General features: G+C 60.2%; 1 protein-coding gene and 1 long non-coding RNA gene across 4 annotated transcripts in view; both read right to left on the bottom strand.

Moving 5' to 3' along the window:
* The window catches only part of STS (steroid sulfatase), a 43,129-nt gene extending 33,927 nt beyond the window's left edge, over nucleotides 1–9,202 (bottom strand). Inside the window, exons 1-2 of one of the 3 annotated variants that reach the window (XM_045855917.1) lie at nucleotides 8,952–9,192; nucleotides 5,211–5,324 (exon numbers count right to left, since the gene is read on the bottom strand). The gene's annotated coding sequence lies outside the window, so the exon portion shown is untranslated. Of the gene's footprint in view, nucleotides 1–5,210; nucleotides 5,325–8,487; nucleotides 8,580–8,951 lie in introns of those variants that run through there. The other 2 variants (XM_045855916.1, XM_045855918.1) reach the window with 2 other exon arrangements.
* Nucleotides 9,203–20,868: 11,666 nt separating this feature from the next.
* On the bottom strand, nucleotides 20,869–22,930 carry LOC123829996. Its single transcript, XR_006787677.1, has 2 exons — nucleotides 22,592–22,930; nucleotides 20,869–22,064 (listed from the first exon to the last, which is right to left on the bottom strand). It is a non-coding gene; the product is annotated as an uncharacterized LOC123829996 (long non-coding RNA).
* Between the last annotated feature and the right edge of the window lie 495 nt (nucleotides 22,931–23,425).

A 23,425-nucleotide genomic window follows, 5' to 3' on the forward strand; every position in this document is an offset into this window, starting at 1 on the left:
TCCAAAAGTTCAGATGTGAGGTTTCTCAAAATGACTTTTCAGCTATCGTTTTGATGAGCAGTGTTATCAAAAGGGCTTCACACTTATCGGGCATTGGTATGCTAATGTCTCCGGAAGCTAAGAAGGGTATTAGGCGGTTTTCTATTTCTCACAAAGAAAAATGTCCTTGAAAATACATTTATTCTGGAGTCAAAGGTTTCTTTTCTTTTCTCAGAATAATGAGTAGGATATTGATTTTAAAAAGCAAAAGACACAAGTAAGAAAAGAGATGCCATCTGACTTGTAAGTGCACATTAACTGTATATTGTACAGGTTTTTTTTTTTCTTTATTTGGAGAATGTTACAGTCTCCAAGTAAAGAAACCTGACAGACCGTTACAACCAGGTGGCTCCGGGTTCACCTGGTCTGAGAGATTCCAGTGAAACTGGACACACTCATCTAATCGCCACCGGCTCTGAGGACAAACGAGAAAAATGTAAGGACCCCCAGAGACTCAACGAGGGCTATAAAAATGTAGAATTCACCCTGGCTTGTGTAGCTCAGTGGATGGAGCGCGGGCTGCGAACCAAAGCATCGCGGGTTCAATTCCCAGTCAGGGCACATGCCTGGGTTACAGGCCACGGCCCCCAGCAACCAGACATTGATGTTTCTCTCGTTCTCCCTCCCTTCCCTCTCTAAAAATAAATAAAATCTTTTAAAAAATGTAGAATTCGGGGGGGAAAAATGTCCACTTTCCTTGCTGATAGCAGGGGATGAGAAGGGGAGGACATTAGAGGGTAAATTTCCATGACGTCATCCGATTATTGTAGGGCTGCTTCGAGTCAAAATAGAGACACAAATTACATAAGTTACTATAGACACAGTAACGTGATGGTGTATGGGTTTAATAAAACGGGAGATACAAAGTCGTATCGTTGTATCGGTGACCACAGTGTTGTAACAACGACTCACCATCCACTAATTGTCACTTTAAAGTGAGAAGGCCGCGGCCCTGAATGATAAGATCGATCTAATTACAGACATTTATTCTCGGCTTCCGCCACTCCCTACGGAAACGTGACGAAGCACGCCGACTCGCTGGAACAGGCACTATTTCCTGAGGACCGTGAAGGAGACCTTCCTGTGTACTTGACCCCGCGAGCTGTGGGTCAGTCCGTAAAGAAACCGAGGCAGCCCGTACACATCGGGGCTGCCGGCCTACGTGTCCCCCCAGAGCGGACGCAACGCTCGCCAAAGAAGGGCCCGGCCCCGGTGCGTCCGTAGCTGTCTCCATGGAAACGGAACGCCTCGCCCCGCAGGTGTATTTCCACGCTCGTTTTTTTAAGAACGTGGAACAAGCCTATAGCTTTACGTTCTGCAGCCAGCGCCGCCCATCAGGACGGAGCGAAATGGGGTTTGCTAGTCCTCATGGCAACAGGGGTCCACAGGCCCGCGGCGCCGGGGCTACGCCTGAGTTGGCGGCCCACGCAGAGACGAATTCGGAGTGGGGGACGGGAACAGACCGCATCCTGGGGCAGCCCCCCTGCGCGCACGCGGAAGGGTTCCGCGCACGCAGTGACCAGAACACCGGAGCCCCGCGCCAGGGAAGAGAAACTGCAGCTGGGCGGCGCACGAGGGGGCGTGCACGTGCATCTCTGCGGCCACGTTCTGAACGCGCGTGGGGACGAGCACCTACCACGTGCTCACGGTGCGTGAAGCAGTTACGTGGCACAGCAACGGGGGCGGGGCTCCACGGTGCGTTTGCAAGCACCACCAACCCGAGAAAAGAGGCATTCATCGTCTTCAGTGACCGGGACCAGGGGTAGCCACGTCCCCCTCACAGCAGGGAGCACCCCCCACACCCGGGCCTCGCCTGCACGGGCCCCGCACAGCAGCTCAGAAACCAAGCCGGGGAACGCACCCCCTCCTCCAGCAGGAGCAGCAGCAGCAGTAACGCACGCACAGGTTTCCCCCCCAACTCAGCTTCTTTGGGAAAACCGTCCCATTCTCCAAAACCGCAGGGGGCGCGCTGCTATGCAGGACGGAAAACAGAAAGCGCCAGACGAGCGTCCACACTGACAGGCACAGATAGCAGCGCGGTGGACGCCAGACGGCGGCGGGGGCGCGCGGAGGTGGAAGGGCATTCAGGCCGCGCGATCTCGGGTGACCGGCGGAGGAGACTGGACTGTGGGTGGCGCGCACCCAAGGCCACGTACTGGCGGTGGGCCACCGCTTTGCACACCCAAGCCCTCTGTGGTCTTTCAAACCAACGTCCCCGCCACAGTTTCAAGTAGCGGAAGTTGGAAAAGGGACTCTGATTCACCATGGATACTTGTTCACGTTGGCTTTGCTTTCCACCTCCCTCTGTGTAGGTGAGCGTCTGCGTTTTTCTCCGTCGGAAGCTTCAGGAAGGGTGAGACGTGGATTGGTGTTGGTGTGGGATGATCACGCCGCACAGTGAGGAACACAGATCGTGGGCGTGCACCCTTGAAGAGTCTGGCTCGAGACCCCTAAACCCAGGGCAGGACCTCCCGCCTCCGCAGAGGGCGCCCTAGGCGACTCCCTGCCCACCTCCTACAAGGCCCGCCGACACAGCGGCGCCCCCTGGCTCCGTCTGCAACCCAGGGCGCATCCGGGGGTCAGGTTTCACTGCGCTGTTTCACAATGTTTCCAGTTTGTCTGGCATTGGCCTAAAGGGCCTCACGCAGACTTTTCGGGAAGAATGTGGGTCGAAGATCTCATAAAACACAGAGCATTCTGGATTCTTCCATGTCCTTGTCAACAGACTTGGGTTGGCCCTTCCCGGCAGGGACTCAGCCAGGCGTTTGTGTGTCCAGCCTCCTGCCTCCTCCTCGGACGGGTGCACGGGGCACCCCGGGGGGCCTCCCTGCCGGCGAGCACTCGGTTAGGAGACCCCCTCCAAATGGCCCCCTTTTCTCCGGGATTTCGCTCTTCATCAGCCTTCCCTCCTAACCTGGTGGAGATGTTTCAGGTGGGAAATTATCTTCCTCCGACGTGTGTGGTTCGCAGCGCGGAGCTCGGCCACGTGCAGTATCTTCACTGAGACCGCCCGGTCCACTCGAGAAACCTTGCCATTACCCTGAAGGGATTCTTAAAAACCACTCTCTGTCCGACGACGGATGGAAGCAAAATACGCCCAGAGACAGTGGGCAGAGCTCATGCAATGGAAAGGCCTCTCATAAAAATGTGCCTTTACAAAAATAAAATAAAATAAAATATAAAAATAAAAAATAAAATAAAATATAAAATATAAAAAATAAAATAAAATAAAATATAAAAATAAAAATAAAATAAAATATAAAAATAAAATAAAATATAAAAATAAAATAAAAATAAAAAATAAAATAAAATAAAATAAAATAAAATATAAAAATAAAAAATAAAATAAAATAAAATATAAAATAAAAATAAAAATAAAATAAAATAATAAAATAAAATTGAATTAAAAGCCTCCTAAGAAAACTTCAGCGTCTCTAGACCTTGCTTGGGTGGGCAGCACATTGGAAACGGCAGGCTCAAGATGAAAGCATTTTGTCCACGGTCACCGATGTCGTTCCCCCCCCTTGCAAGGGGGACTCGAACAGGCTGTCCCCAAGCCCCCAGAATGCTGCCGGAGGACGCCCTCTGGGACCGCCCCCCCGGGGGGAGGGGTCTCTACGTGGGTTAGACGGAACGAACGCGGTCATGAGGAATGTCGGAGCGGACGTTTCGGCCCCGTGGGAAACCCCCCACGCCCGCCCCCCGTGCATTAAGCCCGCACTGTGAATATATACGGTCTCAGTTCATCGCGAGTTAAGCGTGAGCCTCCTGACACGCACACTCAGCGACTGCATCCGGGCCCTAGTTCTACGCACTTCCAGTGGGGTCCACCGCCTGCCCACCTCCCCTCCGGACCAAAACCACCAAAAAAATTAAAAAAAAAGGACTCAGAGCACGTCCTCACCAAACATACAGTGATTTTGCAGAGCAACACACATCAAACTCGACCAAGCCAGCGCTTAAGGCTCCGAGAGCTGGGTCAGAAATCAAAGCCGACCCCCCGCCACTATCACTACAAGCATTAGGAAATACTTTCATCTGTAAAGCGCTCGGGAAATTTGCGTCTGGAACAGGGAGAAGGAGCCCACGGTCCTCTTAACGAGCCCAGGACAGAAACCCCGGGAGACGGGGGGTCCGGTAAGCGGCTCAGCCCTGGCCATGGCTGGCCGCGGACCCCACTGCCCCGTTGCTAAGCCGCCCCGATGGCTCACTGCGGCGGGAGCGTGCTCTCTGCTGGAGGGCTTACACCTGGGGGGGAACATGCATCCTGCAAGCTCACCCTGTTCCCATGAGTTCTGATGCCAGGGCAGCCTCCTGAAAGCAAATGGCCCCTGGATGTTGTTCTAAGAAGGGACAAGAGATGGTCAAGTCCGCTGTGCCTGGAGCAGGGTGTCCCTGCCTGGGTGCTGTCCACCCAGGGCTCCACGATGCTTTCTCGGGGTGGGGTGGTCTTGCGCACACACAGGGGGGACGCAGAGCACCATCCCTGGACCCCACCCACCGGATGCCCGGAGCTCAGCCCCTCCCAAGGAGGTGAAATCCCAAAGGCCTTCCGACCTGGCCCAGCCCGCCCCTGGCGGGAGTCATCGCCTGGACCCGGCGCTGTCTCTGGCAGCCGGACCGAGAGCGCAAGGCCGTGTCGGAAGACCCTCCCCCGCCCCTGGAACCCTCGATTTGTTCCCCGTCACCCCAGTGGGCGGGCTCACGCAGGAACTGATACGCGTCCCCGCACAGAGGCCACGCTTTGCTCCTCACGCCCGGCCTGGGCGCACAGACACGGGAGCTTCCGGAGGGCCCAGGGCCGCGGAGGGGGCGTCAGGGTCCCGAGCCTGAGCCTCAGGGGTCCCGCCCACACCCCCCACCCCCCACCCCCCGCTTCTCAGCATCCCGCCCCTAGGAAGTCCCCCTTTTCCCTGGGAAAACGTCTCCACCCTCATTCATGCTCCCTGTCGGCCGAGTGACCTTGGGTTGCAACACCCTTTCTGGACGAAAAGGACACGGGGACGACCCCACACGCGTGCCACCCCTAGGGCGTCGGAATCTTCCCGAGGGCCATGAATCAGGTCTCCGGTGTCTTCACCCGCCAGCCCAGGGGAGGCCGGCCCCCGGGGACCGAACGGGCGACGGCGTTTTCAGAGTGACGGACAGACACCGGCGAGGCTGCTACTTCCGCGGGTCGCGGCGGGCAGACGGTCTCCGGGGCTGTCCTCCGCGGGCCTTACCGGGTGGGCAGCAGTGAGGCGGGCGGGTCTCAGCGGGGAGGGGAGGGGCGCATGGGCTCCGCCCTGTGAACGCAGGCGAAGGTAGAAGCATCACAGCCCGCACCAGCCGGGGCTGCACTGTCAGAACGGCTCTCCCTTGCCTGGTGAATCCCTGCGCCTCCGTCTTTCTCCTTTCCGCTCTCGGACCAACGCCTGGCCACCGGCGGGCCTCGGCCCAGCAGACACCACCTCCGTGAAGCCCCACCGGATTGCCCCGTAGAAACTCGCCTATCCCTCCATTGTCCACCACCGCAGCGCCTCCCCCCTTGATCGAGAGCCTGCATCACGCTTTGCAACAATGTCTCCAGTTGTCCTGTGACCACCTGCCGTCTGTCCTCCTCCCAGGCCCCAAGGACAAAGAGGGCAGGGGACGTGGTCCCCCACGGCAAGCTCTCAATAGAGATAGAGCTGGGGTCACGAACGCCCCCTGCTAGGGCTGCCCCCCACCCCGGCCCGCCACCACCCACCCACGGGTCCGTGGAGCCCGGGAAAAACGTGTTTGCTTCCCGGCTGGAACCCGTGAAAACAAGGATACTGTGTGCCCTGTTTAAAGTACGGCCCATTCATGTTTCAGGGCCCACCCACACGCTGGCCTGAAACACGGCCACGTACATTGTAACAGATGACTTGGCTCCGGAAGCTGAAAATGTTTCCTAACGCGCCCCGAAGAGAAACTTTTGGCGCCTCTGGTAGGCAGCCCTGCGGAGCCACCCAAACGCAGCTTTGAAAACGCCACAAAGGTGGCCGTGAACATTTCTGTACACATGGGACACTTTTTCGTCGCTGACCTTCAGTAAGACGGAACGTGGCCTACGCCTGGAAACAATGTACGAACGCCAGAATCTATGGTGCATGCTTTAAAATACAAAGTATCACCCCGCCCGGTAAACAGGATGCACAAGAGGGCAGGTCAGACAGGCGCGCTCCAAAGCCCCAGGGGCCCTTTGCTGGCAGAAGCAGCGTTTAGCAGGCCAGGTGAAATGACAAAGCATATTCACGCCACACGGGATTTCTCCGTGCCACACGGGATTTCTCTGTGCCACACGGCGGAGACGCAGCCCCGCAGAGCGGGGAGCCTGTGTTCCTTTCGAATCCACGACCCACACACAACGCGAGGATTTGGGGTGGGTGAGTTTCACACCCCAGCAGCCCCCGTGCCTGAAGTACAGCTGGCTTTGAGTGGACGACATGAAACCCAGCCCAAAAGTCAGTGGAAATGGACCACGGTGACCCAGGGAGGAGAAAGCGTCCCAGCCACGGACGCAGCTTCCTTGCCAAGCAGGTGGCTTGGATCTTGCCCGTGAACTTCCCGTGTGCCATCTCAGTTGCGGCAGCCACGTGCCGGCCGTGCCGTGGATGGCTCTGTGGTGGCTGCTGGCTTTTGTACTCAGGCTGCTTTCAGAGGGTCCGTGGCTGGCCGGGCATTTCAGATGGACGGCCACCGGCGGTGAACACGGTCGTTGTCACTCACACGCCGGCGTCTCCGCCTGCCAGACGGCATTGGGGTGCAGCTCACCTGCCCGTCAGAGGCTGCAGACACTCATGCTTTCTCAGGCCATGAGTGGGGGTCGCCGGGGGGACACCCCGCAGAAAGGGGCCTTCCCAGATGGTTCGCTGGAAGTGGGTCTCCCCCAGTCTTCACCCTTCACCTTTCTCGGTGGGACCTCGCTGTGTGACCCTGTCTCTGCCTGGGAACGGCTTCAGCAAGTGGGGTGCGAGGTCACCCCGGGCCCCGACACTCGGCAGGCCCGCCTTCCCAGACTCATCTTTTGACCCCGACAGCGGACAGTGTACTGAATTTAAAAATGCCTAACTTCAGCCCTGGCTGGCGTCGCTCAGTGGATGGAGCACGGGCCGCGCACCAAAGCGTCGCAGGTTCGATTCCCAGTCGGGGCACATGCCTGGGTTGCAGGCCATGACCCCCAGCAACCGCACATGGATGTTTCTCTCTCTCTCTAGCTCTTTCTCCCTCCCTTCCCTCTAAAAATAAATAAATAAAATCTTTTTAAAAATGTGGAATGTTTGCAGCATAAACGGCGCTTGTGCTTGGGGGCTTCAGCGGAGAACAGAGCCCCCCGTCCTCCCCTGGCAGACCCCCTGCCGCTGCGGGTGACAGTGGGAAGGGAGCTCCTCGTGGACAAGCACACACACAGTCCCCTCTCGGCCGGCCCGGGTCTGGGTCTCGGCCCCTCAGAGCGTGCCCCACCCCCCCACTGGGGAAGACGCCGTCTGCAGGGTCACGGCTTTGCCGCTGACGGCCTCAAGCGGGTGCCTGACTCACGGGGACGCTTTGTCCACTCCCGAGCGCGGGCGTGAAACCATGATGCAGAGGCGGACTCCTAATCGCTTCCTTTCCGTGTAAACGCGTCCACCTTGGTCGCTGAGGGGGATTTACGGGGCGTGCTGGCTCTCTCAGGGGGAGCCGTGTATAAACGGGCAAGTAGTTCACAAACAACCCCCACCCCTCCAGCCCCCGTCCCCACCCCCACCGGGCGCAGGGACGACCCGCAGAGGAACACCGGGCACAGCCACAGAAAAGCCATCTCGGCACACGGCGCCGCCGATTGTGGCCGGGCCGCGGGGCAGAGCAGGAGTGTGTGGCCGCCCGGCTGCCCGGGACGCCGGAACTGGAGCCCAGTGACCGAGATTTGCGGGACAGAGGCTGCTGGGGGCTGCCTGGCCGGGCGCCACCCCGGGGGTGGCAGGGAATGCAGCGGCCACCTCCGCAGCCCAGCCCGGCCCATGCGTGGGTCCCACATCATGCGTGGGTCCCAGGCTGCCCTGTCCCCCGAGCGAGTCTTCAGACCCGCTGACACGCGTCCTGAGCAAACTCACAACACGCTGCTGACCGCTAGCCGTCCCCGGGGAACGGCTGCAGGAGCGCCCCCCCCCACCGCCCCGCCCTGCGCCTCCTCGCGGGTCCAGGGGACCCTGGCCTCGCTCCCGGAGGTCCCCCTTGGAGCCCAGAGAGAAGCGGCGAACGCGAAACGGACGAGGCGCAGGGAGCCGTCACAGGAGTCGACGTTTCCCACGACAACGTTCGTTCCGGGGGGGCCGCTGAGCTCAGGGGCGGCCAGGAACCTGCGGACTTTCCGCCGATCGTCCCAGGCAGCCGAGAGCCACCTCATGGGTGTCTCCAATACGGGTCTCACGGAGCACACACGTAGGTGTGAGCCCAGTCACTTACACGCCGGCGTCCTGGGGCCCGTCTCCTTCCCCTGATCACAGGCTGGGCAGCCTCCAGGAGCTGTGTCTCGTCTGAAAATGCTTCGTCTGGAGTCCCTGAGCCCCTCCTAGGCTGCAGTGCCTAAGGCAACGCCGCCTCATCTCCCTGCCGGTCAGCTGAGCGCGAGTGTGTTTACCCAGGGTGACGCAATGGGACCTGGACGGGGACGCAGGCTCGTGCCCCGCACCGGGGACGGCAGCTCCGGCTAGGCCTGGGACGCGCACTGTGCCAAAGTCCACGGGCCAGCGGCCGCACAGGCCCCAGGCCTCGGAAGCACGGGGGACCCGTCGGGGGCTGCGCTGGGGCAGGGAGAAGCCCGGCGGTGGAAGAAGCGTGGGCGGCCCGTGCCGGAGAGCAGGCCGGCGGAGGAGGCCCGTCCAGCAGGCCCCATGGGGGCCCGGCTCCCAGCCCAGGGCTCCACTCACCTAGTCCCAGGCCCCTGGCGTGGCAGGCAGCTGCCTGGAGCGCCGGCCAGGCTGCCACCCGTGCGGTGTCCTCGAAGACCGGTCGAGCCTCCTCGGAAAACACCCGCAGACCTAGGTCTGGCCGAGCAGCCGCTGTGGGCCCCGGGGACGGCAGGAGGGGCCCACCAGCACCCGCAGGCAGGTGGCTGCGGCCCTGGTGTGTGTGCATGGGTCCCCTGCGGGCCATGTGACCCTCCCGTCAGCTGACCTGTGTCTCCTTCCGGGAGTCCCCCTGCTGTTTACCGCCCACTGGCGGCAGCGTCCCCAAGGCCTGCAGGGCATGGAGAAGGCGGCCCGGCCGAGGCCGGGCAGAACCGGCCGGGTGGCCTGCCTGCCGGGGCTGCTCCACAGCAGACGGCGTTCCTCGGAACGCCAGCTCCGGCAGGAGATGTGGTCATTCTGCTCCGGGCCTGCCACTGTAGTGCATGGTGCGGACAGGGCAGCACCCGTGGTGGGAAGCCGGCTGGGGGTCCCGAGAACGTCCAGCCTAGCATGACTGTGGGCAAGTCCAGCCAGTGCACTCCCGGGTGGACCCCCCCCCCCCACCAACAGAAAGGCAAGCAGACCCTCCCACACACACTGGCACAGCCCCATGCCCGAGGCACCACTGTTCACGACTGCCCAGCGGGGGAAGCCCACCGCACGCCCGCCAACAGGTGGGCGGACCAGCCGCAGGGGGTGGGGGCACAGGGTTGGGGACACAGAGGATGCTTCGTGGCCCAGGAGGGTGTCGAGAGCCCCCAGACAATGTGGTGGTGGGTGCAGGCAGCAGGACATGGCCAGCCGCCCCGCATGTGCACCCAGAGCAAGCCAGGCCACAGAGAGAGAGAGAGAGAGAGAGAAAGAGGGAGAGAGAGAGAGAGAGAGGGCTTCCTCCGTGTGCCCGGGGTCCACGCAGGAGCACTCAGTCTGCAGAGCCCCCGCAGAAGGCACACCCACGACTTTGAGACGCGGCGGCTGCCCGCGCCGGCAGGCAGACACGGCCACGCCGGGCAGACGGCCAGAGCACCTGCCCGGTGTCTTCCGGGCCAGCAGCCCCGGGCCCCGAGGAGTATCCTTCGGTCCCGTGCCCTCCGCACGCTGGCAGCCGAGGAACCCCCCTCCGGGTTGGGGAGCGCGAGGCGGCCCTGAGCTCCGCTCCTGCCAGCCCACACCCCGCCGTGAGTCACGCGCCCTCCGGCCCCAGGCACGCGAGAGTGGCGGGCGGGCGGGCGGCACCCTCCTCGGGGAAGGCATTCCTCACCCGTCACCCCAGGTGACTCGCGGTGACCAGTTCCTGGAGCCCACCGCCGCGGCGGCTCCTGACGCGTCCATCCTCGGATACCACCCCGGATGCCCACGGGGCCTTTCGACACCCGCGTGCACGGGTCGCCCATGGGGCGTGGGGCCGTCGGGCGGGGCAGAACGGCTCTTATGGGGACACTCAAGGGAAGATGGGCATCCTTTCCCCACCTTCGAAAGGGGACTCGAGAGAGAGATGGTGCGGCCGCAGGCTGCAGCGGCGGCGGGCCCTGGAGGTGACCCTGCCCGCCAGGCGTCCGGAGGTGTGTCTGACGGTCACCCGCTGCGGGCGGTGCTCCTGGCATCCCGTGGGCGGAGGCCGAGGATGCTGCGAATGCCGGCACAGTGCAGGGGGCAGTCTGTGACAGCCTCGGGGGCTGCCCCCACCCCCACATCGGCCGTGCGGAGCTGCAGAAGTGGCTGGCAGCCCAAACCCTGCCTTTCTCGTGTTTCAAAGCTTCTCCACACCAGGGCGACTTCAGCCCCTCCCCGCCCACCCCCTGGGGAGACACGCGACAGTCTCCGCCGTCATTTCCCTTGTCACCACCGGGCGGGAGTACCGGGCGTGCCCCGGAGACTGTGGGGGCAGACGGGTAAACACCCTACTGTGTGCAAGACCCCCCCCCCCCTTTCCAGCGAAGGATTGTCCAGCCCCAAGAGCGACCGGACTCGCTGGGAGAAATCACAACGTACCGACCCCACACACTCACCACACCAGTTTCTTTCTTCTCCCCCAGACACGCACTTGGATACGGTTTTTTTTCGGGGGTGGGGGGGGTGAGGGTTGTTTCCAAGTGAATTTTCTGGGACCACAGCGGCTCGTGAAAGTCCATAGGTTTCAGGGCCGCAGCCCCGCAAACCGCGCTGGGCTCCCCGTGCTGCTGTGCGCTGCCCTGCCCGGGGCACACAGGTCTGCTTCCACCCGCACTCCCGTCCAGTTTTCCTCCTCGGCCCGCCCACCCCTGTTCTCTCTGGTGGTCGCCGTGCAGGCGTCTGTGTCCCTGAGGCTTTCTTTCCTGCTGTTTTTTTTTTGGCTTGTTCCTCTTCGGATCCTATACACCATTTGCCTCTGTTCTTTCCTCTGGCCGGCATCCCCTACCTGGCTTTTTAAAGGTCATCACGATGGGCCTTCCCCTCTGGTTTCCTCCCAGGCCGGGCCGCCGCGGCCCCGGGGAGATTTCAGCGAGTGAGAGTTTGCCTGTCAGGGGGTCTGGCCTGGAGAGAGGTGGTCAGGCGTGGCCCAGCCACAGGGACCCACGTGCACAGCCCTTCCGCCCGGCTTTTCTCGTTGGGTCGGGTTTTCTGACCATCCCAATGGGCTTGCAGGGCTGCGGCGTGCGGGAGGCTCTCAGTGGCGGACACGGCCTCGGAGGGTCCCCGGGGAGCGTGGGCGACACTGTAATTATTGGGGGCCCAGGAGGGAGCGGGTGCAACTACACGGTATATGTGTCACCCGATGCTCAGAGTCACGTGACTTTCAGATGACCCCTTCCCTGCCTGGCAGGACACTCCCAGGGCCTCGGTCTCCAAACGCCAGCGCTGGGGCCAGAATGTCTTCGCACTTTAGAAGCCCACGGCTCCTGAAAACATCCAAACAAATGCCGGAGACCGGTGGAAAGACCCCTTCAAGGGCTGGCTGCCTGCAGGACGGTGGTTGGAATCCGAAATGGACACTGTAGCTTTCTTCACAACCGCACCCCTGCTGTTCTACAGGCCGTTGAGCCACTCCAAGCAGCCCTGGCTGGCGTGGCTCAGTGGATCGAGTGCGGGCTGCGAACCAAAGGGTCGCCGGTTCGATTCCTAGTCAGGGCACATGCCTGGGTTGCAGGTCCCCAGTAGGAGGCCACATGAGAGGCAACCACACCATGATGTCTCTCCGTCTCTCTTTCCCCCTCCCTTCCCCTCTCTCTAAAAGTAACTAAATATCATCTTAAAAAAACAAAACAAAACAAAAGTCCAACCAAAGCAAATTTTGGAACAGCGTGAGGTGATTCAGGACATGAACCAAAGTGACTGTAGGTAGTAGACATTCCCCAATAAGTGGGTCTATCAAATCATCCACTCATTACGTCGTCCACCTAAACGGGACCTGTGATTGCATGTCCGTGATATGCCAGCACACACTCGGGCGGGATGTGCACACTCGCCAGTACGTGCTGCCATCCAGACGCTCTGTGGTTTCGGACCCAGGGCTGGCCGTCAGTATTTGCGGGGCTGCAGCTGGCAAAGCGTTGTCCCGTGCAGGCAATGAGCAGTGCGAGAGGTAAAGAGTATGCAGGTAGCATGTGTATGTATGTACACACACATATGTATATGCAATGGCAGACGTGTCCTGTGACAGCTGGCCCCTTCGGCACAGCGCTGGACAGCAGGGGGCTGTCCCACACGCCAAGGGCCCTGCCCGGAAACGTGATGGCCCTTCACGTGCGGGGGGGTCAGTCAAGGCTGCCCCCCCCCGCCCTCCGCTTTATATTCTCTGGGTCAGAACCAGGGTCACCACGGCGTGAGTCACCCCAACCCAGTTTCCCATCTTTCTCTGTCCTTTCCCTTTAGGGTCTGGGCAGAGGGCTGCCCGCCTGCGGTGTGGGCGCAGGACTCGGGAATCAGAAGGGGGGGGGCCCACAAGCCAGCCCGTCGACGCTGGCGAGTATCATGGCCAATGTCCGTGCGCACACGGATAACCACGGCGTCTCATGTCACATGTGGTCAGCGCCTGGGACACCCGCGCCCAGGGGCCGGGGTCGAATGAGCTGGGGGACCGTCCAGCCGCAGGGCCGAGCCCAGAGCTTGTGCCCAGCTTTCCACAGGGGTCAGCCCGTCCGCCGGATAGCGAACGGGACACGAGGGGCGACCGGCAGCCTCCTTCCAGCTCCCCGAGGCCCCTTCCTGCCTCCAGCTCCGCCACGCGAACCCGCAGTGGCTTTCCCCTCCAGGAGACAGAGGGGGCGACTTTCGGGGCGGGTGGCGGCGCGCTAAGGCACCCAGAAGGCAGACGGACGGAAACCTCCCACAGTGCCCACGGCACGGCCCCAGCCCCAAGCCGCGTCCGGCTGCCACTGTCCGCGGCGCCGCGGGCGAGGGCCCTGCTCTACGCTGGAGCTCGGCCTCCTGGGGGCCACATGCCCGCTGCGTGTCACCGCTGTTGCCCTGCACTGAGGGGACATGGGACAGCATGTGGAGACACCTGTGGCCGCTGCTGTTTGGGAAAGGCGGGGCGGGGGGGGGGCACTGCCTTCTCGCTGGCAGCCTTCTGAACAGCCTACAGCCATGCACAGGGCAGTCGCTACTGTAGCTACTGTAGCGCGGAGCTGGCTGTGCTATGGGGAAAACAGTTACAATGGCAACTGGGAACAGGACCAGCGGGGAGGACAAATCAGCGAACAAAGAGAACCCCTCTGTGCACAAGACCCTCCCCCCGCCCCGATCCTGGGCTACCCAGAGGAACGGGGGCCCCTGAGCCCCCTTTGACCTCCAGGCCCCCTATCGGAGCTGCACGCCAAAGCCCAGCCCTAGTGGCCGCCCGGAACTTCCTCCTCACGGGAAGCAGTTTGTTACTATTGACATTGGCACTCGCAACATTTCATTCCACTCGGGCGGGCCGGGCGGTTGTTTTCCTGCCTGGGCAACCCGGCCCCCGGGGGCTGCATTTCTGGCCCGTCACCGTCATCATCACCGGGACATTGCTGAGTGCCTGCCGCACAGGGAGGGCTCGCGGCTGACTCAGGGGCCGGCGGCTCCGGGGTTAACTTGCGCGGCAGGCAGGAATGTTAATGAGCAGATAGACGTGCAGATACAGCCAGGGCTGCAGAACCGGTCCTGCAGACTGACCCACACGCCCTCGCCTCCAGGGGTCTCCGTCAGGCCCTGCAGGGAGGCCTCCCCAGCGAGGTCGGGGCTTGTTTCTCGTGCAAATAAAACGAGGCGTTACATCTTGTTACGTCTTTTCTTCTCTCTGGGGGGCGTGCACTGAGAGCTTCCACGTAGCTGCCTGCTGACGTCATCAGTTGCTATGCTCTCCGCTCAGCATGCAGGAAGACTGGGCAATCTGTCCGTCGGTGCGTGTGCATGTCCTGCAGACACTGGTTCAGGGACCTAACCTGTCAGCTGTTTGTCAAGGCCAAGACCATACACCACGGGGCTCATCTCTCCGTCAAACAGCTTCGCCGCTTCTAGGAGCAGCACCTTTTGGAAGGCGGTTCTGGTTCCCGTCCCGGTCCTCCCACCCGGGAGGTCAGCACGCAGGACAAAACCCACGGGGACGGGAAGAAGGAGACGAAAGGCCACCAGGCACTAGGCCCCTGTGTGCACATGAGCGTCATTCCCTCCTGACGGTGGGAAGGGGCCACCTCACCACGGCCACGGCTGTTCCTTGGGAAGCAAGAAAGAGCCACACCCTGGGTGATATGCTCTGGCGTGCACGGTCTCCGAGGGCTCCCCTCTGCAAGGGACAGAAATTTCCAGAACAGAGCGGTCGGTTTCTGAAGCACATACTCGCTTCTGGTTGACTCGGCCCCTTTAATATATAAAAAAACGGCCCGTGTCGCTGAACACCACGTCAGACCCAGGAGGAATGAATACACACTCACGTAAAACCAAAGCAACACAGCCTGTTCGGAAACACGGGACCCCGTGGTGTCCGTGCGTGCAGTGTCTACGTACACGTTTCTGAATTAGAGAGAACACCGTGTTCCGTTTCCGTTTTTCAGGATGCCCATGCCAAATTTTCTCATGACAAAGTTTGAAAAGGAAGGGAGAAAGAGAGGGCACGAAAAGCATCCATGGGCAGTTGCCTCTCCTGCGCCCCCTACTGGGGACCGGGCCCGCAACCCAGGCACGTGCCCTGACTGGGAATCGAACCTGCAACGCTTTGGTTCACGCGCCAGCACTCCATCCACTGAGCCCCACCAGCCAGGGCCTCAAATTTCCTTTTTAGAAAAGCAACGGAGAGTAAGGTGTGAGGAGAACCCATCTTCCGCGGCATGTGTCGGGTGCCACACATATCTCATTGATATTCCTTGTCTCCAGCTCAGAAGCAGTGGTCCTGAGTGTGATTCCTAAGTTTAATGAACTCCATTTCTCTTCGGAGCAAGCTGTAGCTCAAGCAAAACCCTCCTTTTATTGTCTCCTTTCGTCTCCCGGGTCTGGTCTTCGGGTTCTCACGTGATGCCAAGCTTGCGTTTGCAAACTACCACTTCCATCCACAGACAAGCAGAGAAAAGAGTATTCGCCTCTTACTTTTTTTTTTTTTTGTCCTTAAAGACACAGTTTCCGGGCCAATGAACAAATAAAGACATAGGACACATTGTTGCAGCTGGGTTTAAACACTTTTTTTTTAAACCATAGACTACTGCAGGGAACAATGTAGCAACTTTTGCACTAGCTGGTAGCTCGCTTGTTTAGAGTTTCTACCTGATACGCCAAGGTCAGGGGTTCGATCCCCGGGCAGGGCACGGACAAGAATCAACCAATGGATGTATCAATAAGTGGAACACGAATGTCTCTCTCTCCCTGTCTCTCACCCTCTAAAATCAGATACAAATTTAAAAACAGAATATACAAACTCTCATTCGTCCCCCAGAAGAGAGTTTAAAACTCTAGGCACCATAGCCAAGACTTCGCTCTTTCTTTTTTTTTTAAGATTTTTAAAAAAATTTATTTATTTTTAGAGAGGGAAGGGAGGGAGAAAGAGAGAGAGAGAGAAACATCAATGTGTGGTTGCTGGGGGCCGTGGCCTGCAACCCAGGCATGTGCCCTGACTGGGAATCGAACCTGCGACGCTTTGGTTCGCAGCCCGAGCTCCATCCACTGAGCTACGCCAGCCAGGGTAGACTCCGCTCTTTCATTTTCTGCCATGAACCCACCCTGCGCACGCACGGTCCTCTCCGCAGAGGACCACACACGCACGCCTGGAGCCTGCTTCCCAGCCAGATGCCCCCGAGTCACGATTCCCAGGATCCTCCGTCTCTGCCTATCTCACCATCTCAGCAGCAGCAGCAGCAGCAGAGAACAAACAGAAATCATCCAACTCACCACTTCCGATGAGGCTTTCAGAGCAGGAGCGGGCTCCGGCGGGGCGGGGGGGGGGGGGCGGCTCAGATTCCTGGGGACCTGGGATTCCCGGGGGGGACCTGGGACGTGGCGACGCCTCCCTGCAGGGACCTGGCCAGCTCTCGGACAAGCAGCAGCAGCAGCAGCACCCCAGCCCGACGTGCTGGGGTGTGAACAGCCGCCCGGCGGCCCGGGCAGTTATATGGACCATGGCCCGCTGTCGGGTCACCGCTGGGTCACGGGCGAATCTATCATAAAAAAGTTATTCCGGGGTTCGTGTCTGCCTGTCGGCGCGTCCCTCCCGCCCCACGTGTTTTGGATATAAATCAGGGGGTGACGCTTTCGGGACTGCACTGCAATCTGGATCTGCCCTGCCGGAACCCTGATGCGGAAAGGTGGGGGCGGGGGAAGGGAGGCGAGATCGCTGGGGACGTGTGTGTGCAGAGCAGGCAGCCAGAACAGGCGTTTGTGGAGAGTGGGGGGGTCAGGGGAGGCCACCCACGTGGCTGTCGCACAGGTCCCAGGGGGTGGTAGGAGCTGGGGTCATGTTTTGATCGCTCCGCCCGCCCAGAAAGCGTGGGGTGTGAGTCCGCCCACCTCCCCGGCACACGGAGCCCCCCAGGAATTCGCTGTGCCGTGAGCAAGGCCGCCGGGCACCCGGGTGGGCGGCAGGCCGGCAGGCAGGCAGGCAGGCATCCCGCGCTGGGCGCCGGGTGACGAAATCAGCGGGGACTCCGCTCCCACACCCCGCGGAGGCCACAGTCCCGGGGAGGCAGCTTCCACGGCCTCCTGGGGGGGGTCTCCCGGACTGCTCTGTGTAGGGGGAGGAAGGGAAAAAGAAAAAGGGGGGAAAAAAAACCCCAAAAACCCTAACGCGGCATCGCGGTTTCCACGAATGCACGTCTATAAATAAAACACGGCCTCTCTGTCCTGGTTGCGTGTGCAGCGCCTCGGGCCCTGGGGAGGCGCTCGGGTGACTAACACATCCCGCCTCTGCCAGCATAGCTGGCACGTGAGGGGTGGCCCCGGGGTGACGGCGCGGCGCAGTCTGAGAAGGTGCTGCAGCACTCGGGCAGGGGGACGAGCCTGGTGGCACCGAAAGAAAGACAGCATTGGTGCTCCCGGGGCCTTGAGACAGCAGCTGGTCCCAGCCAGGTCCCAGCGCCCGCGGGACACCCTGCTCTGGGCCTGCTCCAAAGCCTATGCATGCGGGCGGAGAGGGGTGCTAAAGCTCCGTGCATTTCAGGCGGGGGCTGCCCCCACCCACCCCCACCCCACCCCCCAGCGGAGCCGAGCTGCGCTTCTGGTGGGCCTGGAAGGAGGCGCATGCGGAGGGGGCAGCCTCTGGCTTTTTCCTGCCCCTGCCCCGGCCATGCATGAGCACGAAGCCGCAGCAGCAGCAGCAGCAGCAGCGAGCTCTGCTGAGGCAGGCCCTCCCTCCAGCAGAGGCCCATGTCCGTCTGAAGGGCACCCTCACCTGTTCCTGAGAGCCGCCCCCTCCCCCGATTCCACCCCATCAGCTCCTCCCCAGACAGGGGTAATGAATGGCTCTGCTCCATCTGAGCGCCTCCCCCATGTCAGCCCCTCCCCACCTTCCTCCTCCTCCTCCTCAAGGAGGTCTTGCTGAGCAAAAGGCCAACGGCTGCAAGCCGGTCCCCTCCGTCGCTGCCCATGGGTCCCCGAGGCCATCGGTGGGGTGTGTCTGTGTGGGGGTGATTCAGGGGTGCAGCCCAGGCCGGCAGAGCCCCCTCGGCGGCGGTCCCAGGCCCGCCCAGCCTTGTCCAGAGGACTTGGGTGCCGGCCGGCCACCCGCCGTGTCCCTGGGGAGGCGGAGTCTGACCTCGGCCTCCCTGAGGAGTGTTGCACGCGGAAGGCTGTCCATCGGGCTGAAGAGAGCAGAGCACCCCAACCAGGGGCGGCGGGCCCAGGATGCTGAGGCCTCAGAAAGCTCCTGGCCAGAGGACCCATGTCCTGTCTCAGCTCGGGGTTGGGGGGGAGGACCACACAGTGCCCAGCACCCAGTGCGCTGACCATCTGCGGTGTCCCCTGGTGGGGGGGCCCTCAAGCTAAGGGCTGTTGGATGAAGGCTTTATACATTGTATATGAAGACCTTTCACCTTAAGCTTCTTAAAGCCACACACACATCTATTGACATGTGTGTTTAAAGACATTAAATTAAATTAAATTAAATATGTTGACTTCATGTAAAATGAGCTGTCCTCGTAAGTTTCTTATAGCCACAGACATCTGTTTCCATATATGATATGTTTCTACATTTCTTTTCTTTTTAAGATTTTATTTATTTATTTTTTAGAGAGGGAAGGGAGGGAGAAAGAGAGAGAGAGAGAGAGAGAAACATCCATGTGTGGTTGCTGGGGGCTGTGGCCTGCAACCCAGGCATGTGCCTTGACTGGGAATAGAACCTGTGATGCTTTGGTTCGCAGCCCGCGCTCAATCCACTGAGCTACGTCAGCCAGGGCTCTACATTTCAATGAAATGGGTTTAAATGGTGTACAATGATCTCTCCCATTAAGTTTCTTTTCTTTTCTTTTCTTTACTTTTAGAGAGAAGGGAAGGGAGGAAGAAAGAGAGGGACAGAGACATCAATGAGTAGTTGCCTCTCGGGCGCCCCTAACTGGGCACCTGGCCCGCAACCCAGGCGTGTGCCCTGACTGGGAATTGAACCCACGACCCTTGAGTCTGCAGGTCAGTGCTCAATCCACCGAGCCACACCAGCCAGGGGCTCCCCTTAAGTTTCTCCAAACCACGCAACACGTGCCGTTTCTTGCACACACCCCCTTCACGTGGGTCTGTGCTAGATGCACCAAATGTTCCATAAAGACGTGTCCTCAAGTGTCTTCAAACGACACAGCCAACTGTTTCACACACCCAGCGCGTGTACAAAATACTCATGCGTTTAGATACGCACGTCCGGTTCCCCCTAACCCTCACCACCTCCGGTCCCTCTCACTCTCCTTCTGTGCAGTGTGCTGTGGGGGCGTTTGCTATGCTCCGCTCCCCATGCATCGGCACCCCGGGGCCTGGCTCACGCCCCACCCTGGTCCCCGGCCCTAGCGGGTGGGGGACGCAGAATCTGACTCCCAGGGGACCCCAGCCGCCGCGTCGGAAACCACGGTGGGCAGGACTCACCCGGCGGGAAGTTAACCCATCTTCCTTTCGCTGCACCAGGCGTGGGTGGCGTGCTTGGGAAACGCCGTGTTAGAAGTAAAAACAAGCAGAGCACTGGGGACCACGGAATAGCTGGTTTTCACTGTGGACACGTGGCTGGTGGACACCTTGCTTGTGGGCTATTACCAAGGGACAGGGCCACCACGCTTTCCTGGTTTAGGTTATTCCCGGGGAGGAAGAGGGGGCAGCCACCCGGCCACTCCCACCTGCCCCTTGCCTAAGGCAGGTAGTGAGCTTGCTGCCCTTCTGGCCGCGCGGCCTTATGTACATGCAGACTGCAGAAGAAAAAAAATGTGTGTGTTCTCGTTGATTTTTTACTAGCTTTTCTTTTTTCTTCTGATGCTCTCCAGAAAATACCTCCCCTCCTCCCCTTTGGGTACAATCAGGAATGTACTGGATGTTCACATTCATTACCGAAAACGCGGAGGAAAACGGGAAAACAGGCTGTGCGCTCCCGCCCGCCCAGGCCTGCCCCTCCCGCTCCCTGCCAGGTGCGTGGCCTGGGGCAATGCGCTGCTCCCTCGCAGCCTCCCGAGAATAATTACCACCACAATCATTGCGTCAAGGTCCGGGGGATCGTGAAACGGTGGTTGTTTATGAAGGAGGGAGCGGTCCTCGCTCGTCCCGGGAGGGCAAGGGGTCGCTCTTCTCCAGCTGTCCCGAAACAAAACGCCGCCAGCTCTAACCGCGAACCACCCGCGGCTCTCCCAGCCGGCCTCTCGGCGCCCGGAGCCCCGTGCAGCCCGTGGGGGACTCCGCCTGGCATGCACGCCTGTCCGCCGGGCGAGGGATTTCCGCCCCGTGGGTCCTACAAGTCCAACCCAGCCCTCGGCCCGGCGAGGCCGGGCGCGGACGCTCGGGAGGCTGGAGGGCGCGCACGCATGCACGCAGGGCCCTGGGCAGCCCCGCTTGGGACTCGGGGAGAACAGACCCTCGGGGACCTCCGCCGGGAACATGCCCACGCCTGACAGGTGCTGCAGGGAGGCAGCTACGCCGCCCGCGAGGGTTGGGCCAGACCCCAGACAGCAGAGGGAGTGAGGAAAGGGAGAGAGAGAGAGAGAGAGAGAGGGCAGGGCGGGGCGGGAGACAGGCGGAGAAGGCGGGGAAAGGGAAGGAGGCGAGGGCCGCCCGGGGCGCACGGCAGAGCCGGGCCCGCTTCCAATCACAACCTCCCAACCAGAACCGCGGCCGCGGCTCCGTGCCAAACGCAACATGTACTGCAAACGCGGGCAGCCGGAAACACCCAGACGGCAAACAATGGGAAAGTCCAGAGACGCGGAGACTGTACACGCACTGGCATATACAGGCTGGGGCCCTGCCTTCCCCTCTCCCCCCCCCAAAAAAAAACCCTCCCGGGATGTATTTGTAAAAACTTGTGTTTTTATTCTGCCCTGTTTAAACTTCAGTCGCCTACAAAGGGCTCTCCGTCTGGGGCGATACAGCTATGGAGATGTTTTTTTGCACAGCTCAAAACCGGTTTTGAAGTTGTCCGTTCTGATGCCTTTTAGTGCTTCTGCGGGGTTTTTTTTTTTGTTTGTTTGTTTGCTTGTTTGTTTGACCTTTTCCGTGTCGGCAAAACGTTTCCCTTGGGAGACTTTTTTTTTTTTTCATCCAGAGACACAAAAAAGTGGCTCGAGGGAAGAGCAGGTGACCAGGGAGGGTGAGGCTTGGGGGTCACGCCGTTTTGGGTCAAACCCTGCTGCACACTCAGTGCGGGGTGGGCAGGTGCGCTCGTAAACCCCCATCATGCAATGGGTAAACACCGTGAAACTCTTAAAAAAAACAGAAGTCATTGCAGCCAAACACAGCCTCTCACAACAACGCCAGCTGGCGCACAGATACAGATGGAGTGTTCCTAGAACACTCGCTTGGCGGGGAAGCCTGTATTACAAGGGGCCTGTTGTCCAGGAGACAATTCCGGGCTATAGAGAGAGGTCCTCTCTCGAATCTCTACTGCCATATGTCTGTATCTATCCTTTCTTGTTTTACAGTAAGTGTCATGTTGACGTGTACACGTTGGTGAGAAATGAGCGTGTTTTTAGCGGCCCCGCCACTGCTTGGTGAGCTTTGCAGACCACCTCCTGTCAGCTGGCCGGATCTTCCCCGTGGCATCCCATTTGTCAAGGAAAGTCAGCAGTGGCCCTCGGGGGGGAAACGGTTTTGCAAAAACAAGCTGGGACAGCCCTCCTGGCTGGAGGGCTCCGTGGCTTGGAGCATCATCCCGTACACAAAAAGGTTGTGGGTTTGCTTCCAGGTCAAAGGCACATACACACAGGTCGAGGGTTTGACCCCCGGTCGGGGGGGGCATGTGCGGCAGGCAATGTGTCGATGTTACTCCCTCGCCCTCGCTTTTCCTCCCTCTCTCTCTAAAACAAATGAACGCCCATCCTCGGGTGAGGATTCTAAAAACGGACGTGAGCAAGGAAATAAATAAAAAAGTCAAAAGGATTTGCGATTTGTGGGAGGAAATCCGTCCGGATCTTCGCAGATGCTGCCCACCGCTGTCGGAGCGATGGAACGCTAAAAAGCGTCTCGGCGGCGGCTGCTTAGAACCCCCTAGAGAAGAGCAGGGTGTCACAGCTTCGCAGGCTGGCCTGGGGCAGAGAGGCCTCTGGGGACTCGGAGCTGGGGGAGGGGAGGGGGTCCCGCAGCCACGCGGGGGACACTCCTGGAGGGTGTGGAGAGGGGCTTACACAGGGGAGCCAGCCGCGTGTCCACATCACTGGTGGGCGGGGAGAGGCACCCAGCTTCCCACTGCATGTCTTCCCCAGGGGCCCTGAGGTCTCTGTGGTTCCACCCGGGGGAAGGAAGGGAGGGAGGGAGGGAGGGAGGGAGGGAGGGGAACTCCCCTCCAGCACTTTGGTTCCCGTTAGCAAACAAAATGGACTGTCGTACAACAACAGCCAGAGCTACAGGGGCTAGCACAGGGCGAGGGGGAACCTCATCCGGGATCTCTGCCCCGGCACGCCCGCCACCTTCCTCACCCGAAACCCTGAGTCTGCTCAGCGTCTCACCCCACGTCTAGGAGGCGTCCCAACCCGGGCCACTCCCAACCTCCTTCCCGGTGCCACCTGTGCACCCACTCTCGCACGGGGTTGTTGCCCGGTGTCCAATTCTCAGTCCTGGGCGCGCATCCCTCTCCAGAACACTCCTTTCATCTCAGGGACCCAACAGAAACGCAACGTCGTGACACCGGGCTCTCTGAAGAAGAACGGCTCTCTGGTGTGCGGATCCGCGGCTGTGCAGACAACGGACAGAAGCTGAGCTGCAGAGTTCTAAGGGACCCCTCCGGCAGGTGCGCGCCGGCACACCGCGGGCGCTTCGCCCGCACCAGTGGGAACGCATCTGTCACCGAGGGGATCCTGTCCCCCTAAGACGCACGTTGAGTTCCAACTGCCCGGGACTTCGGAAGGTGGCCTTATTGGGAGATCCAGTTTTCAGGAAGGTAATCAACCGGCAATGTGCCCCTCAGGGTGGGTGGTGGCCTGTTACGCCCGCTGTCCTTCTCCAAAGGGTAAATTTGGGCACGGAAATGGACACACAGGAAAAGGACCATAGAGAGATCATGGGGCGGGGGAGGGGGGGCTGGGACCGGAAGGCCGAGTACGAGCCCAAGAAAGAGGCCTCACAGGAAATGCACAGGGCTGGCCCGTTGTTGCAGGACATCTGGCCTGCAGGACTGGGGGGCTGGACACAGCTCTTGTTTAACGCCCCCCCCACACCCATTTCATGACCCTTTCGGGGAACCACCGAGGGCGTTCTGCAGCACACCCCCCCCCCCAACCGATGGCTCCCTTTCCTCTCCCGGGGTTCCCCACCCTCAGTGGAGAATCACGTTTGGAGCAAGTGGGGGACACTCTCTTGACAACAACAGCGCGCTCTGTACAAAGATATAACTTAACTGAAGGTACGTACAC

The sequence above is a fragment of the Phyllostomus hastatus genome, unplaced genomic scaffold, assembly GCF_019186645.2.
Source record: "Phyllostomus hastatus isolate PE091 unplaced genomic scaffold, TTU_PhHast_1.1 phas_scaffold_12, whole genome shotgun sequence".
Lineage (NCBI taxonomy): Eukaryota > Metazoa > Chordata > Mammalia > Chiroptera > Phyllostomidae > Phyllostomus > Phyllostomus hastatus.